Consider the following 19,585-nt stretch of genomic DNA (forward strand, 5'->3'; position numbering starts at 1 on the left):
CAGTGACACTTGTTGAGTCACAGCCACGGTTGTGGACTACAGCCCGTTTTTCACTTTCATCCAAGTTCAGGCACAGCTTTCCAGTGCCCAACGAAAGTGTCTGCTGACCAGCTCTCCTCTCCTGTACACCAAAAAAACTCGCTGCTTCTGGTGAAAGATTTAAACTAGCTTTAGCTGCCTGTAACTTTCGAGCAAGTACATAACATTCCAATATTTGTAAAGGAATATCATTAGCTCTGCTGACCAATTTCACAAGAAGTTCATTTCCGCCTTCAAATACAAATGAAGAATGCGACCAATGAGGTCCTAGTTTAGCCGCACTTTTAGGAAGATGCAGGATTTGGTGTACATTGTATGTCATTGCACCCAATCCAAACAAAGACTGTGCTCTCACAACGAACTCCGAGAGAAGATCAGATGATCTCATTATGGTCATCTGAAGTGACGGTGTCTAGTAGAAGTATATAGACACCCTCCATAAGCAAACTGGATTGTCTGACATACTTATCTGGCAAAAAGCCATGAAGGCATGGTAATGAATAATGAAGAACCCACCACTTCCATTCACTAGCTTTCCAGATTGTGAAGTCTGATAATCTTTGTGGTGTACGTGTGAACCAATTCGGTGGCTTGATCTCCAATAATCTCCTGTTTAAAGAGGCTAAACTTTGTTGTGAACCAATCTAAACATCTTTTCTCTTTTAAATGTGATCACATTTTTATTCTTTTTAATCTGTTGTATGGTGTATATTTGTTCCAACAATCTTTCCTTTCTGAATCCTGGGCTTCATATTTGATTTATATGTATTGTCTTTTCTGATAATATAAATGCATTATTTCTGACTCATTTTTTGGGCAAAAGAGGAAGCTTGCTTCTCCTTGAAGCACATTACACCTATACAACACACATAGATACTGATAGACTATAGTTCTGGCAAACTAATATGAATACACTATTACACTAATAAAAAGAATACACTAGTAGACTTGTACAAGCAGAACAGCACAGATATGTCCAGAATAGAACTAAAAGTAATTTTATCAGTGTATCAGTTGTATCGTTTCATAATGCAATAGAAAAAAACTGATATAATTTTTATTAGGTTGCCCAATCAGATTTTTTGCTAGTGATCTTTCAGTGTAAATGCATATCAACTTTTTGACTAATGCTAATAACTGAACACATGGCTTTCTTTGCTGCAAGTTTTCTTGGACTCCTGCTTCCCTTAAACTTATACTGTATAATATGCTTGTAAGATCAAAACTGGAGTATGCTTCATTAATCCGGGATACGCCGACAAAAAACACAACTCTCATATTTAGTTGAAGCCATACAAAACCAACCTGTACATTTTATTGTAGCTGCTTATTCCCATACCGCAAGCATATCAACAATTAAAACTTGCCTTAATTGGCCAGGCTTGTCAACAAAAAAACTTACCCATTTATTTCACAAATTCTCAATTGAAACATATGTTATTACCTCCTTGTATCTCATTGAGAATGAACTACAACCTCAAGGTACAGGTGCCAACTTCCCAAACCAATCTTTACTATTCCTGTAAAAGGCAGCCTCAGAACACACACACGCACACACATATATATCAATGAGCTACAAGGAGGTAATAAAAACATGTTTCATTTGAGAATTTGTGAAATAAACAGGTAAGTTTTCTTGTTGCCTGGCCAATCAAGGCAACTTTTAATTGTTGATATGCTTGCGGCATGGGAATAAGCAGCTACAATAAAATGTACAGGTTGGTTTTGTATGGCTTCAACTAAATATGAGAGCTGTGTTTTTTGCCGGTGTATCCCGGATTGATGAAGCATACTCCAGTTTTGATCTTGCAAGCATATTATACAGTATAAGTTTAAGGGAAGCAGATGTCCAAGAAAACTTGCAGCACAAAAAGCCATGTGTTCAGTTATTAGCATTACTCAAAAAGTTGATATGCATTTGCATTGAAAGATTATTAGTAATATGAATACCTATGTACAAGGTGCTTAATAAGAGTCTTTAATTTTGTAGGTAAATGTGTTAAAAGAACTAGTCATGATGTGAAAATCTCTTCATTTTACTTTTACCACCCCACTTTACCACCATTTTACCTTTACACCCACCCACACACACACACACACACACACACACACACACACACACACACACACACACACACACACACATGTATATATATATATATATATATATATATATATATATATATATATATATATATATATATATATATATATATATATATATATATATATATATATATATACCATGGCACCCATTTCGTAACTAATGCTCCATACGATAGAAAATATGATAGAAAATTGGACAAGTTGTTGAAGCTTCATGGCAGCTACTGCATGACAGATGCCGACAAAAGTAATAGAACGGGACAGGATACAGCACTATCAAATGAAGTTTATTGAAAGAAAACAACCAATATATAACACACGTCACGTGACCAACACCCGGCCCCCTAGCATATGCAGATACATACCAAAACAACCTTCACATCACCGAATGCACATGTTTTGACGGCAACACACATGTCACGGCTGATTAATCAATGTAAAAAAACAATTACTAAGGCACAATGCAACTCAGTGGCTTTACTTAAGATCTAACACGGCAACCTCGCTATCTTGCAGCGAGATGGATGGCTGGCTAACACATAGTGAGCCTTTCTTTCTAATGTGATAAGCCTCCATTAATTCATGTCAGAGCTTTTCACAGTGTGTGAACAGCAGAATAGTACTTTCAAAAACTGGATGACGCCCAATGCTGCAACAATGCACAGAAAGGTGTGGATGCGCAAAAACCCTTAAAAAAACTATGGTGCTTCCTTAGTCGAATGTTTAAGCACCTTCCAGTCTGACTGATATATGTTTTGTAGGCTTCAAGAAAAAGGAATCGAATAAACAACATTTCGTGTGCAAGAGACAAACTGTATGCTATATTTCACTTTGCAGTCCTCCCTGCTCAGACACCCGTTGTGAAGAATGTGCTTGTTTATTGCTTCACATATTCCCTTCAGCTTATCTTTAAATGAAAACCCAATCCTCTCCTGGAACTTAGAAGCCACCTTTTTCTGCCTGTGCGACAATTAATAGAGGGGATAATGGCAACTTTGTTCCGCTCTTACTCCTTAAGCTTCTTACACCCTGGTCGCACCTTAAGTTCCTTAATTAACGTGCTTCAAGATAAAAAAACCACTGAAACTGAATAACTTGCCTCATTAAGCCTTGTCACCAGATTCCTTACACTTTCAAGGATAAGGTGAGGATAGCTCTTAGTTGGGGCATCTCTAATTGCGTGAGTGGCAATACTGTACTTAATAAGTTTTGAATGGCTAGACCTATAATCAAGAAGGAGCTTAGAAGTTCTCGACTGATATCCCCAGCATACGTGATCCCACATAAAAGTAAGCCTGACATAAGAAGTTGCAGCACATTTTTTTTTCAGGAACTTCTAAAGTGAAGTTGAAACCTTGCTATTGTTCTCTAAATAGCTTCAGTACTTCGATGACAGCTCTGTGAAAGTTATCATTTGCTCATGAAAAACAAATAATCATCCACGTATCTGAAAATTTTAAGAGCAAGCCCACTCAGGTTTTGATTATTTTCTGGTCAACATAACTTAAAATATTACTGAGCACTGGTGCAACACCGGAACCTATGCAGATTCCAGCATTCTGGACACATATTTTACTTTCCCACCAGACCAAAATTGACCTTAAATAGAGATCAAGAAGCTCCAGAAAGTTTGCAACAAGAATTTTACACCTTTCAGCAAATTCCAGCTAACTTGTTTGCTTGTGTATGCAGTCCTTAACAAACTGCAAGAGATGCACCTGCGGCAAAGAATTGTATAAATCTTCTGCATCTATACTAAAGCCTGCCCATTTTCCCCAGATTATGCTCCTGCAGGAAGTGTACAACAGTCTGAGAGCTGGCAGCAAGGAATTGGTCGTTGATTCCCAGCCTGTCAAGGTGTGTCTGCAGAAATTCTGAAACATGAAGCCATGATTTATATTCCGACACAATGGTTCTGATATGGATTCCCTAAGCTTGTGTGTTTTGCACTGAAGAAGGCGCATAAAAGAAAACCTTTTTCCACCTTAACATCATTTGAGACTGTTGTCAAACCAAACTGATTCAACTTCGTGACAGCTCAACATTTTATGTCAGCTATATTGGTATAAATTTCATTAAAATTTATGTCAGTGGCTGACACACCCTCCTCCGGAAAAGTGCTTTCCAACATGACAACATAATGCCCTTTTTCGTCTCCAAGAAACCTCCAAGTTTCTGCCCCATACGTTAGCTCAGGTAGAAGGCAATGATTCTATGCTTGATTGTACAAAACTAAATATATATATATATATATATATATATATATAACTTTGTATTCACCATCCAGGGCCAGGGAACAAGAGAAGCCAGACACCACTGACCAATTTCTGACTAAAAGAAATAATTTTTGACCTTATACATCTTGTTTTTACTGTACATGTCCCTCACCTCCATCCAGGTTCCCAACATTTATATCTAAAAAGCTTGTCTATCACCACATACAGGGTCTGTCCTGAAAGTAATGTCAGTAAATTTATTGCGATGTGACTGTATGTCAGAGCAGTCTAACTGGTTGAAACTAGTAGTGACGGAATCCAGCTAAGCAGCGGTCCGTCAGTCAGTGTGCTCCGAACATCGAAGAGTGTCGGACGGGCCCGTTTGTGAGAGCTGTTTTTTATTCTTGTGCAAGTGAAAATGCAGCGCTCATTAGAACAAAGATTTGCGATCAAGTTTTGTGTGAAACTTGGCAATACCGCTGCGGAAACTGTTACTATGCTTAAGACTGCTTATAAAGAACATGCCTGGTCAGATCGGCAAGTGTTTCGGTGGCACAAGGCCTTTTGGAAGGCCGGGAAGAGGGCGACGACAAGGACTGCGCTGGATGGCCATCTACGACCACTATGACTGACAATGTGACACGAGCGAGAGAACTGTTGAACTCAGACCAACGATTAAGTGTTCGTTTAATGGCCGACACGTTAAACGTTTCGAAAACTCAAGTTCATGAAATTGTTACAAACGATATCGGCATGCGGAAGCCGTGCACAAAAATGGTTCCAAAAGTGCTCACTGACAACAAAAAGTCATACCGCGTTGAAACATGCCAAGAAAATCTCAACATGTGCAAACGTGACCGAAAATTTTTTGACAACATCTTTACAGAAGACGAGACTTGGGTATTTGAATATGACCTGGAGACCAAAAGGCAATTATCTGAGTGGCACACACACTCGTGCCCTCCCCAGAAGAAAGCCAGGATGAGCAAATCAAAGATCAAGATCATGCTCATTGTTTTTTTTTTTTGACATCCACGGACTGGTTCATCATGAGTTTAAAGAACCTGGAACCACTGTGAACTCCAAGTTTTATGTGGATGTCCTTGAAAGACTGAAACGCAGGGTTCAACATATCCGGCCGGACATTGCAGACAACTGGAAGTTGCACCACGATAATGTGCTGGCCCACAGTGCCTTCATCGTCACCGACTACCTGGTTAAAGCAGGGGTGCCAACGATCCCCCAGCCCCTGTACAGCCCGGGCTTGGCTCCCCCCCCCCCCGACTTTTTTCTGTTTCCATGCCTCAACACACCCCTGAAAGGCAATCATTTTGGGACAGCGGACGTGATCAAAGCAGCTAGCACCACAGCATTAAAGGCCATTCTGGAGGAGGACTACCGCAACGCATTCGAGAGCTGCAAGTCTCGCTGGAGCCGATGTATTGACACAAAAGGAGAGTATTTTGAAGAGTCTTAAACTTTTTGTAACAAAAAATTCAATAAATGATTTTTAATCGCCTTACTGACATTACTCTCAGGACAGACCCTGTACATGCACCTTGAAGGTATGTATGTGGAAAGCATTTCAACCTCTGCTTGCTTTTCTGGCATGGAATAAAACGGCCTTTTGTCTCTAAACCACTTACTTTTAAACTATTCCGTTTGGTTCATTTTTCTAACTTCTGCAGAGTTGCATTCACAACTTTCATAGTTAACTGGCTCCGTTTTCATTCTTGCTTCCTAAAATATGCCCTCCTGTCATGCATAATTTGGAAGGCCTTCTGTTAGCAATGGGTATTGTATTTCAAGACTATCAGTGCAATGTTGCATGAAGAAACCTATTCTTGGAGTGAATTATTGTTCAGCTTGATATCATGATATTGCTGCATGGTTGTTATTTAACTCTGCAAGAGAATGGTCCTGCCATCCTACCAAGAGTGCATTTCATGGGTATTACTCTCTTTCTTTTGACATTAGTTTATGAGGCTCACAGATATGTATCTGTGTCAACAATAACACCTGGCATCTAATTTTGTGCAACATGCACTACATTTAATCAGATAAAAGTTGCATGTTTTGTCTCTTGGACCAGTCTGCTCAGTGGTAGGAGGTCGAGACCACAAATGAGAATGGCTGGCCAAGATCTGTGGTGTATGTCCCGTGTTATGCATCTGACAAGATTTCATGGTGGCAAGAAGACATATCAGACCTGATGTGATCTTTCTAATTATTGTGCACAGAGTTATCAGCATGATAATATCCTTAATGCTATAAAGAGTACCTCCAGCAAGCAGTCTATATGCTTATGCCTTTTTGTTGCTTATGGCAACAAAATCCAACATCCTTTGAAACATGCTCACTTGCTGTCTGATGCACAAAATGAAGAACGCTGCCTTCTCTAAATTTATTAGCAGCAAGAAAGCCACTCTGGAAGCAATTATATACATACACAGCAACACACACTAAAACCTACAAATGGGAGAAAAAACACAAACTAGGCTAACAATAAAAGAAACCTGACACCCAACAAGTGTTACATGTTACTCAAGTATGCACATTCAACCTGAGTTAGAGAGATAGATGGTCGACTCCCGCACTCCTGTGCATGCATGTGGATATGTTAAGCCTCAGCTACTCTTTCTATATCATAACTATCCCCATGTTTGGGAAATCTGGTGTACAACTGCAAGAACAATGATGGCTTGAGAGGTGGTTCACATTTCAATGAGTTCTATAAGGAGGATGCATCAACTGTTCCAGCCAATGTACACATTACCAGATGAAAACAGCCGCTTATAAACAGCACAACACCATACAGCACAAATTATATATTTGCCACGTGTTATTAAACTTACATCATTAAAGTACATTAGAATTGGTGCTAAGGCTGGTGCACAATATATGCATATACTTTAAACAATCATAAATAATGCAGGAGCTTGGAATATGATTGGCCATTCTCGGAACTGCTTTGATAATACAAAAGTCAAGGCTTTGTTTTTGGCATCACCCACTTCAATTCGTTTTCTTTCTTTTTCCAATTGAAGCATTGGCAAGGTTTGTGCCATGCGCTTCGACAGTGATTTTTTCCTTGTTCGCGCACGGCCATGACCATAATACAAGAAAATCGCCCCAGTAACGCAGTGGTCCCTGCCTACTTTTCCATATACTTTACCGCAATACATTACGTATGCTTCACCGCATAACATGACTGTATTGCGGCAAAGCTGATTTTATGGAACTGACATTATGTAACGGACCTTTTGTCCTTCTGCTGCTCGCATGAGCATAAGCTCGAAAAACCACAAAATAAAGACTTGGCTCGCTGCTGGTTGATTTCTAGCTAACATTTCGAGACGCCCACGATGTTTACAAAAAAATCGGCGAAGTTTCTCGCGCTCGGACGCGCTTCAAAAGGCAGCGTGCACATGACCACCTATAATTAAGGCAGTCATAAGCGGCAATGAAATCCACACAAGGTACATCAACTTCCACAAAGCTACTGGGCAACGCCATCAATAACTGGCACACGGGCCACCCAGGAACTGGCAAATGCTGCGATGACATCCACACAAACCACGTCGCTTTCCACAAAGCTATTGGGCAACACGATCAGTCACAGGCACAGGTGAAGTCCGCAAAACACTACATGGGCAGAACTACTACGGCCATACTCAATCACTTCGCCACAAGCTCTCACATTTAACGACATCAAACAGCTACAATCACTCCTCCACAGCCACGGACACAGGCGAAGACCGCACGGGCAGAACGGAAGCACCGATTCAGGGCTCGATCATGGCTCGATCGTCGCGTTCATCGCTTTAGCGCCACCTATTTAAAAATAATATACGGAGCCAAGCCAAACCATTATTTAGCGTCTATTTGGGTGAACCTAACGCTTTCGGGCCCTAAGCGTTCGAACGACCAGGGCACGATAACGCTTACCCCCCCTTTCCACTCCTGCGACCGGGTCGCAGGAACGGCGGCCATTCGCTTTTTAAACATAATTGAACAACATGAATAAAAAAAAACTTGATGAATCAAGATATAAGCTTGCCATACCATGGAAACACTTGAAACTCCTTTTGAGAAGCTTACTCATACACGAACACACTATAGCAATTATTTTCAATCGTATACCCACAATTTGCCGTGTCACCACGTCAAGTTTCAAGGCAGATTTTTTTTAGACTCCAGGAAGCTATATGCCTAATTCTATCCATTGTTTACTGCATTGCATTTGATTTTCTATAACAAATAAAATTGAATTCTCCATTGATTGCGCCGACGCTCACATTATAATTATATGCTATTATTATTGACTAGTCATATATTTTCTTGGCGGGTGGGGGCTGCACTGGTGGCGTTCTACAAATTTGCGCCGCGTTTGTGCGGGTAAGCTTAAGTGCAGAATTTTTTTTGCGCGTTATGAAAACAATGCACTGCAGGTATTTTAATTAATGCAACGAGCTGTATGAAATATCGGTCAAGGGGTTGGAAACGTCGTTATAGAGAATCCCGACGATTTTTCTTTTGCGTGTGTGTATTTGGAGTTGATTCACAGTTTTATTTGTTTATTTTGGCTACATTGCGCCAATTGCGCTTCCATAGAATAAAGAAACGCGCTTCCACGCGCTTGCCGACTCGATCGCAAGGGGACAGCCTGATCAACATCAATATCAGCAGCAATGGCGGATTTGCGCTTGCCATGGCGCTTGCAAAGTTTTCAATAGTTTTCGACTATTAAGTGATGCTTTTGCTATTTTAACGTGTGGAGGTTCATTGTACGTCTGTTTTTTCAAGTTTGGCATGTGTTTTAACACATGTGAAGGTGTAGTCTTTTCTTCTTCAGCGGATATTTGTACAAGACCCCGTTCACCGTCTATCAGGTAAGATGTGTACGTATGCTACACGCAATCGTAGTGCTTCACTAAGCCACAGTGCACTACAAAGTTAAGCATGAGCGGTACACAAAATTCACAAGTTCTTAGTATTGCCAAGAACAACCATTGCTTGGTGAAGTTCTCACAGGCGTTGTAGAAGTTGTTGGGCGCGGCAGTGCTGAACGTAGCGTTAGCGGCTTAAATCGTGTTTTTTACTAGTAACAACGTGTCACTATTTCATATTATTGGCGGCGTCTCCAGGACACCAAATCGGTAACGGGGACACCATAGCTAGAACGCGGACTGGTCCATGGGTTGGGGCTCGCCGAGGCCTGCGGGTGCTAGTAGTATATCTTGATGTCTGTAGGCTGTGTGTAAGTCGTACTTTCCGAATTTTCTGACGCATTTTAAGATCAGCTGTCCGCTTTCGCGGACAAGGCTGGAGTCAGGGTGGTCCGTGAGTTGGGGCAACATAACCTGCTTCCAGTTTTGATCCCTCCGCTGCCCCTTGGGTACCCTGCCGCCTCCTTGATTATAATCTAATGCTCTCCTGAGGCCTCTGTTTGCCGGTTACATGTGCCCTCCTGGAGCACTACTTGTAAATGAATCCGATCTATCGTCGCAACGAAAAAAGCGCCCCGCGACTTCTGCAACACCAGTCAGAACCTTGCCCATTGGTTTACATATGTGTGGCCGCAAATATCTGAAACTTAATGCCAGTTCAACAGGTTTGTTGGCAAGGGTGTCAGGTCGTTGCTTTGTGTTGAATCGGCCTTTTCTCAATTCTTAAGAATTTAATTGGAATGCACCTGACCAGTGCTGCTTTGTGGTGCTTGCCACCAGTCTCTTGGACAGGGAAGACATATGAGAATCCCTGTGCATACACTTTATACGCAGTGGTGTGTCCGCTTCCTTTGGGAAACTACCACGTTAGCGATTTTGTGAGCGCAATGTGACTTTCCTTCATCTTCCTCATCCGTACGTAGTGTGTGTCGCTTCTTCCTCGCCATAGCTCTAGCTCGCCAAGAATAAAGCGGTTCCTTAGAAGTGGTGGAGGTGCTGGGGTTCTGCATACCAAGGACGTATAAGGTAACAGTGTTTGTGCCTTTAATATGTCTCATTCGATCATTTTGAGACGTGGTGGTGTTCATGCGTTAGCACAGTGCAAGGACATCTACAATGTAAGAGGTACATGATTCTCGAATTGTATACTCTCTCTGGGCTTTTCTCGCGACCTCAGCACAAGTAGTGGGAGCATCAAAAAACTGACAAAGCTGGTGCATGAATGTTGCCCAGTGTTGGTGTTCCGTGGTGTTGAAATTATCCTTCCTTTCTCTAAATCCAAGGGCGAGATCTTGCATTCTGAATGTTTGCTTGCACTCTCATTATTCGCCTTCACCATGCTTTCGTCAGCGGTCGTCTGCTTGGTGAAGTGGAAGCGCCTATTGAACACTGCCTACCCACTGATGTAGAAGGTGAAGCAAACAGTCAGAAAGCTAGAAGCTTGCCCAATCTCATCCCAGGTTTTTAATCCAGTTTGACATTGAAGCATCCTGGTAGTATTAAAGTACTTTAGAAAGAGGTTCCAGAAGCATTGCCAAGTTTGCCACTTGGTGAAATTTGTAGTTTGGAAACAATTTAGGCTCTTAGCAAGATTAGTAGTGAACAGAGGTTTTCACATGGCGATTGGTGTTGTCCAAATGCATGAAGAGGTCACAGTACGAGTACTTAAGCTGATAGTGTCGGGCAACCATAAGCACCAGCAGGGGCCCCGTAACAGTGTCCCCTTTAACTTCAGATATGCTTCACTGCATGATGCTAAATATGCTTCGCCGCATAACACGACTCTGCTGCAGTGAAGGTGACTTAAACCGACAACAGCCGAGAAGGTGCAAACAGCACTGCGCTGCCTGGTTCTTGCTGTTGGCCTTTTCTTCTTTTCACAGTGTCCTTACTGTAAGTGCACTCCAGAGTTACAATGCAGGAATATGCATGTGTGCATAAGCTTTCATTCAAGAGTAACTCATGATGATAAGTTACGTCATCATGGTTTCGTACCATGTCACGGCATCATAAGTGAGACATAATAAAGAAGCCCTCAAAGTCTGCGGGAGAGACTAATCTTTTGTGCGAGATTGTGCTATCCTTGCTGCACGCAGTGCAATATTATATGACTCTCATGTCTATGGTGGCATTGTCGATTATGAATGTTTCCTTACTGCGTTAAAAAAATGTGTAGTGCATCTTTCAGATAATAATGGCATTATAGCTTCAGAGTTGTTCAAGTTCGGGGTACTTGTTCACTAAAAGTACATTATCAGAAAAGCTTTAGAATGTCTAGGTCATAATTGCATTTGAAGAACTAAGTCTTCCTACACATAGCAATTGGTAGCTTACTGTGTAATGTTGAAGGTGGTTTTTATTCATAGGCCCTACGCAGAGAGCAGAAACACAACGCCTGGCATGTGACCAGGGTTCGTCACAGTGTTTGCATTTCCAGTGCTCGTAACTGATTCCAAGCATAAATTTGCTTTATGAATTCTTTGTAGACAGAAGGTGCTTGAATATTGGTTGCATGAAATGCTCCAATGCACACTGTATATGTACAGGGTGTCTCTTATTACCATACAGATTTTCTTGTTTTAAAGTTATGAGCGCAGCAAATGTGGCATTCTTGCAGAGGAATTCCTCTATTTTGGAACTCCACAAATTTGGAGGCAGTCACATTTTATAGCACTCTCATTTCTTACAAATCTTGAAAGTTGCACCTAATTCAAGATATTCATCACTGAATTTCACTGGTAAATCGAGGCAATATTGGAACAGAGTGTGCTGGGAGCGCAGAAAAGAAGGTCCCGCTACCTCATCAGATGGAAACACCCCCGACAACAGGCTCGAGAAAGTCTGAAACAACATCTTGGCCAGTCATTGTAGCAGCTGATACGACACACTTTGCCTTGCAAGCATGTGCATCAGTGTGCCGTGTCAGGCTATCATTTAAGCTTTGTCCCACACTTCTTGACAGGGCACTGCCGCCTGATGTGGAGCAGGATGCACCAAGTTTTGATTGTACTCAATTGAGCGCGATAATGAATATTTCAAAATGAGTGCAATTTTCGAGATTTCGAAAAAGAAAGGGTGTGCGTTCACATGTGACGCCTCCAAATATGCCATTTAGAAGGCTGCCGCCAAGTTACTAATAAAAAAGTGACTGAATTTTTCAAAATTAATTTTCTGAAACTCGCATTAGCAGCAAAGTGTGTCCTCCTCACCTAGAAACTCCTTTGCAAGAACGACAGGCTCTCTGTGCTCAAAACTTTTTGCTAAATATCTGCATGGTTAAAAAGAAAACTAGATATGCATAATTGTTAATGTATGAAAATCGTACACTATCACTTTTCAAAATTTTTGTCCTATGCAACACCAGAAAAATTGGAAATAGAAGCTTCAGGTGACCTATCTGATGTGCAAGTTGCATGGCCATATTATTGTTTTAATTTTTCGCTATTACCTTTTACTGTGGTGTCGCCACTGCAGCAGCTCGATGGCTGTGGCTTTTCATTCCAGGTCACAAAGCTGCACCCAGGTAGAGGCAGAATCCAAAAATGCTTGTGTACTTCAAGTATAGCTGCACATTACAGAATCCGTAGCCCTCGTGTAGCCCACGAGTTCCATATTTTTTATTGGGATTGAAGAGTAACGTTTGTGCTGTATCCCTCTATTTCAGACTAAATAATGTGCATGCAAATTATATCTTCATTACTTTACACCATTGCACCAATATCTGTTGTGCGTTGATTTTCTGATGTCCTTGCATTTGCTATAGCAAGGATTTTTAAAAATCAGCCACAAAAGAAAAAATAAATGGTCAAGGAACGAAGTGGTGTGTAGCAGCTCCCTTTTTTTTAATCGGCGGCAAGTTTTGCACTCGTGTGTTAGCAACACTGTTTCGCCAGTTGTGTACTTCAAAAGAAGTGTTACCTTTCTGCTTTGGAACTTTGTGGTTTTGTTCTGCCAGCTGCTTGACCAACACAAGCAAAATGTACTTTGGATATTCCACAAATTCATTCTGTATGCATTTGGCACAATAAAATTTGTTTCAAGAATGGACAAATGCATGATGGTTAATTGAAAACTGCAACATGCCGAGTTTCATGCTTCATTAATTTTCTCAGCCCCAAAGAAAGCATGCGAGGTTTGAAAATGTATCATGTGACATTAGTGCACTCTGTCTAGAGAACTGATTAATGCTGCACATACATTGAACATGGTGGCCATGACCATCCCTCATGAATTGGCATTCCCTGCCTAAACCACCTCACCAAGACAGCTTGTTAACAGCAAGAAAGCTGACGGGGCTTCCAAGAATTTCTATGCACTATTTATTACTATCGCCCTACTGAAATTGCTCCATTGCTTTGCTGACAATTGTCTTGACAAAAGTGGAAGCCGAATCTGTTGAGGTCGATCAGTTTTATTTACATACAACCTATTATAAAGTGGACCTTTCTTCGCCTCTTCAACTGTTCCCACAGCTGCTGCTGCCATCTTGCACGCCACATCGAGGAGGAGGGCAATGTACATGGCAGGTGCATGGGAGGATTTTCCAAGGAACTCTGTAAAGCTGTAATCAGATTGTGGGCAAAGTTAAAAACTTAAATACAAAAAGGGTGTAGAGTATTGTAACCTTGTACATGTTGATCACACCACATGTTTCAGCTACAGCTATAAGTGCCTTGTCTCATCAACCAAGCTACAGTTCTTGCAATGTTACACTTTGTGATACTCAGTATGAATTGATAAGACTAGCTGCTATTCTAGTGGTTGTGCAGGCCACAAGGGAACAGTGCCTGGCCTTTGTGCTTGTATGTGTCAATTTCTCTCTTTCAGTCTCGCCCAAGCCACACCAAAATGTTATCCACAAGTGTCGTGCCAAAATGGCCTGGCGACATTTCGTATTAAGCCGTTTGACCCACTTATTGCACTGATGCACACAGTGCAACAAAATGAAGGAAATGACATCGCCTAGGTGATTATTAAATTACCCTTCTAAAATACCACAAGAGGAATTTTGCTGTGGCAAGAGCCTTAGCAAAACCATAAGAGACACAAAAATGAAGGAAAAGCGACACGTTCAAGTTCCTGCACCGACTCACCATGAGAAGAACGAATTTTGGCAGTGTCTGCTTGAGCTTAGTTATTTGGAGATACATGCAGTTGAATGCTTTTACAAGCATTGAGATGCCCCACTATGCTAGCTTGCCTTTTATGGCTATAGAAAGTTGTATACTGCCACAAGTCTGCCTATTCTTCCGATTGGAATCTATATTAAAGCTGCTTTGAGCAACGGGCGGTATTCTATTTCAGCGCTAATGATACATTGACAGTAGTGTGCCTGGAAGGAATAGACAAAAGCATTGCAGAAGCTGCAGCACTTTGTGCTCGCTGAATGATCATACGAGAAGGTAAAGATGCCATCAGAAAGCATCCTTCGTATAGAGTCTCTTTAAAAGAAAAATACTACATCTAGACATGGTGACAGTTGTGGTGGCAAACTAAAAATATTATAATGATAGTTCAAGGTGTGGTATGGCATGTTTATGCTATTTCTGAAAAAATAAACACGGCAAGTGTGTCCATGCCAACAATTGAGACAGGATGTGCAGATGCAAGGCTGCAATACAGCACCACGGCGTCAAAAGGACAGTATGCAAGTGGTGGTCCAGCATCAAAACTTCAATGTCCCTACACTACAACACTGGGAGGCCTTGCTGCATGACAGAAGCCTGTGTGGCCAGCAGGCGCTGCTCTGTCGGGCACAGGACGTGGCAGCAACTATTTCTCCTAAGGATTCAATAAACGGATTTCTCTACCTCACCCGCCATGCGATGCGCCGTGTGAGGGAATGACAGTCCCACTACTCTCACAGGATATGGATGGTGCACAGCACCACCTTGAGCATCGGAGCGCACGTCTGCCTATGAGCTCTGTGTACTACGAACACAAGTGGTGCATGCGAGGTAACATTTAACATATCACTGCCAAATGCCATCAATGAACACAAGCAGCAAAGAAAGCTGCTTACATAATTTTCACAGTGTGTCGGATCTGCATATTTTTTACATCCTGTCTGCATGCCGCATTGTTCATCACTGCTAAAAAGTGCATAGTTGCATGGTACTTTTTTTGATTTTGTGCACTTTCTTTTGTCCTGAAAAAATAACCACAGCAGCTATCTTCATAAAAATGAAGCAGTTAGATGTTTCTCAATGAGCCGTAAGTATTAAAGTTGCTCAACAGGGTAGTCTACTGAATTGATTGTATTTGAGTACTGCAGGCCTAGTTGTTTCTTTGTGCCTCGGCACTAGTTAGCTGAAACACCCTGTATACTGGACGGCTTGCCTGGCTGCCCGCACCGCCGAGGCGGAGCATCTAACGTTTTCGTGGCGCACTTGTCGCCGTCTCGTGGCACCGGTCGTCCATCCGTATCGCGCAGCACACGCCAGCGTTGTCTGGTGTTCTGATTGGCCGCGGCAAATTGGACAGCTCTGGCGGGCGGGAAAAGTGGTCCGCAAGCGATCGGGCTTGCCGCCTCGTTTAACGCCTACTTTTATCCCCTGGCCAAGAGCTTTGCCCGGTTTAGCCGCTCCGTCTTTGGTGTGAACGTGCCTTTAGAGTAAAAAATCAACAGCTTACGCTTCCACATCTTTTGCTTGGTAGCTGCATTCAATTTGCTTGCTCCTCGTCTTTTAGATGTCTAGGCTCCCCACATTTTAACGTGCCTGAATAGTGCACAAATCAGAAAGACGAGTTTCTGTGGCCTAGCCTTCTCACACTTGCAAGGATACCAGCCAAAGTTGATCTATTTTTCTTATGGGGTGCCCACTGATTATGAGGATGCTGACATCGAAGGATCTCAAGTGGTTCTCTAGCATTTTGGTGACAGAATACAGTAATGCCGAGCTACAACGGACTTGATATCTGTCAGCACCAATGAATGCAGTAGTTAGTAGTCTCACTAAATTGAGAGTTCAGCCCAACAGCAGATGGACACCAGTGGTTTGAATCCCCATGTTGGCAAATTTAACTGGCTGAAATCAAGCATCTAAAAGACACGCACTTAGTTCCATCCCTTCAATCTGTGAGCATAATGAAGATCAAAGGTCAGGTTATGTGGCTGCAGCACCTTCTGTTCATGCAGCATACCTTTACTTTTCTTTACCAAGACACTTAGCATGCACATACCTTGTGTGCAAGCCACATCTATTTACAACAGAAACAGCGCTTTCCAATCGTGAGCAAAAGTTTGGAGGTAAAATATGGTAGAATTTTTTGTCCAGCCAACGCATGCACGCTGAAATCCAAGTGGTACAGCCAATATGTGCCTGTTCAATCACTGCAATGCATTGAGACACTTCGAACAACGCACGGCTGTACCAGAAAAAGTTTAGATGTTTTTCACTAATGCAAGCTTTCGAGTAGCTCGAACGTAAAGTGGCCTGTGTGTTATTGCTATTCAGCCGGAGTGCAATAGGAGCCAGTCAAATTGGTAAAACATGAAGTCAATGTGCACACAAAGACTACGTGTACCCTTGCATGACTTTGTGCCACAGGTAGCTAACAGCTTCCAATTCACAGTCCTTGTAATATGCTTGTGGCCGCCATCTACAGTGATCTATTTGATTTAACGGGGATGTGTATGTTGGCTGAAAACAAGAAAATATGCTAGAAACTATATTAACACCGATGGATGCAATATGTCCTTTCCGGTAGTTTCGCAAGGGGGAAACTGTAATTCGAACTTCATGGCAGCGTGCACCGCATAGCTGCACCTCATTTTATATTCTCGCGCATGCGTCAGTGTTGCCGCAGCTGTCTGTAGTGACACCCTCGCGTGCATTTCTTGTTCAAGCTTTGTTGAAGGGTTTGAAGAAATGAAGGCAGTACGGTGTTGCTCATTTCTCCTTTTAGTATCCTGCTGCTTGCGGAGCATAGTAGCGCCTGCAACTCTGTTCTCAATGCGACCTTTGAATAGTGTGTGCATCTTAACCCTTTCATAGACGCAAGCAGAGAACAGGCCGCTTTGTGTCCGAGACATTACAAGTGCTTTTTTTTATGAAGCATTTTTTACATAACGTAAAATCTCAAAGCTGACTACGATTCAGTAATAGCGAAAAGTGGGAATATTACGTCCCACTATACAGCCTCAAGGCCCGTTTCTACCTACTCGTGGTCACCTGTAATGTGATTAGAAGCAGCCAGAGTACCCAGTACATTATACATTGTTTGTGCATGTTTTCATTATACTTACTGAGCATGCTTTGTATGAGAATCCTCAATCAGGGCTTTCCAATATCGCAAGGGTTCTTAGAAAAAAGATGCTTCTTGAAAATTCTTGAGGGCTCATATGTAGCAGCTCGCATATGTAGGAATGCGATTTGTTCGCGATGCTAATAATTTGATCAACTGTTTTGGTAGCTGTGGGTACGAGAAATTCAGACACCTAACCGCACCAAAATTCAGCTATTATGAAAACGCGGAATTTCGATAAAAAAAGTCAATTTGCCGCTGTGGTGGTTTGAAGGAAGGCAACAGAATAAACTAAACATTGTAGAAAGGGAAGTAAACAATCTGCGCAATCGCTCTATCGCGTTGTTTGACAAAGAAATGGACGAAAAAATGTGCTTAACGTGATTCAGAAACACATCTACACAGGAATGTTCAATGGTAGAAATTACACTTCACCGCTACATAATAGCGAAGTAGCCCTGAAAAGTGGGACCAATATTTTCCGACCGCCCAACAAAGGGTGAAATGCGCACAGTATGTACGGCAACACTTGCTTTATTCACCGCAGTAATGCCACCCTGTAATGGAGACACAACTACGACAAACGGTCCCCATTTCTTCCGCAGCGAGAAGCGAGAAAAAGTGAAACATTTTTTACCGAGTCAGAAATAAGCCAAGCGTGTTCCTGACGGTATGTAACGGCATGCCGCTGGAAAAAGGGGGTCCATACCTCGGGGTTCAAATTCCGCAGACACGGCATGCGCTTCAGCGTAGCCGTCAATTTGCGGTTGAGCAAGCAACGTTTTTGCATTTTCTATTCCGCATCAGCATCTTCTAGGCAGCGAGGGAGCACCTTGAAAACCAGCACGACGGGGGCCGTCTCGTTGAACAATCAAGGCCTAAAATTTAAAAGAAAACACAACTATTAGCGCTTATTGTTTCAAATTTTGTGATTTCAGTAGACTTACCTTGATGTTGTCGCACATTTCTTGTGGATCCATGTTGCTTTCAAGGTCGTTAACGCCAACATAAAGAACGGCGAAATCGACACGCTCGAAGCGCATCGTGGAGACAGCTCACGCCAGCCGCACTGCATTGTAGCTAGCAAAACTGAATGTGCAGGCTTTTATGGACTCAATTAGGCGCAGGCGCGACCTATTTAAGAATTTAACCTGACTCACCGACAATCACGCCGCGCAAGGACGGCATGACTGAACACGATCCAGCGAGGCGTAACAAGACCACGCGAACGAACCTACGTGAGCCGGCAATGGCCGCATGTGGCTGGCAGAAACCACAGGGATTTAGCAGCAGCACCTAGCAGCGTCTTTCCCTAGGCGTACAAGTACCTATCTGGGGGCAGGGAGTACGCCACTGGCACACGTCACATCCGGTTTGCGTCCAAACCGGGTACAGCCAGCCTCCGGGGATACGCTTCTGAGCACACGAGGGTTGGCCCCTCCCGCCTTCTCCTTTCCTCCCTCTTCATCTTTTTTTCCCCACACCCCTTTCCCCGTGCAGTGCTGTTGAGGTGTCCTCCTGTGAGAGACAGTTACGGCACTGCACTTATCTCTTCCATTCTCTTTAAAATCACTTCACGGGCCCAGCCTCCGTGATCGCAAAAGACGCCATTAAAATCTCGGAGGCAGGGCTGCGGGATTTAAGTTTGCAGCGGCCACCGCACCTAGCGCTCGCAGCCGACCCGGGTTAGTGTTCCTGTATATGCTCCCAGAGCATATACAGGAACACTAACCCGGGTGGGGAAGCGTAAAGAGAAGATGGGCGGGAATCAGCTTCTCGGCTCACGCGGCAGGCATCTAGTAAAAGCAGTTTTCCTGGCCAAAGCTACATTTCCTACCTTCCGACAAGAGCCATGAGCGCACCAAAGCAGCTAAAAACATAAACAAATGAAGTGCGCAGATTTTCTGCGAGAAGAGGTGGGCGTCCGCCAGCGTCCGCACAACGAACGCGCGCTCGCTAGCAGACGACGCGTTTGACCAATGGTTTGACAACAGCGGCAAGATTGAAGACGCCATGTTGTATAACCCA

General features: G+C 42.7%; 3 long non-coding RNA genes across 3 annotated transcripts in view; 1 reads left to right on the plus strand and 2 right to left on the minus strand.

The window, feature by feature from the left end:
- Nucleotides 1–19,585, minus strand: part of LOC129387536 (uncharacterized) — a 60,205-nt gene that overhangs the window by 39,810 nt on the left and 810 nt on the right. The gene's annotated exons all lie outside the window — the stretch shown is intronic.
- LOC140216747 (uncharacterized) lies at nt 10,343–15,342 on the plus strand. Its single transcript, XR_011893416.1, has 2 exons — nt 10,343–11,203; nt 12,815–15,342. It is a non-coding gene; the product is annotated as an uncharacterized lncRNA (long non-coding RNA).
- LOC126542263 (uncharacterized) lies at nt 13,706–18,925 on the minus strand. Its single transcript, XR_008614699.2, has 3 exons — nt 18,505–18,925; nt 18,267–18,435; nt 13,706–13,871 (listed from the first exon to the last, which is right to left on the minus strand). It is a non-coding gene; the product is annotated as an uncharacterized lncRNA (long non-coding RNA).

The sequence above is a fragment of the Dermacentor andersoni genome, chromosome 3 (genome assembly GCF_023375885.2).
Source record: "Dermacentor andersoni chromosome 3, qqDerAnde1_hic_scaffold, whole genome shotgun sequence".
NCBI lineage: Eukaryota > Metazoa > Arthropoda > Arachnida > Ixodida > Ixodidae > Dermacentor > Dermacentor andersoni.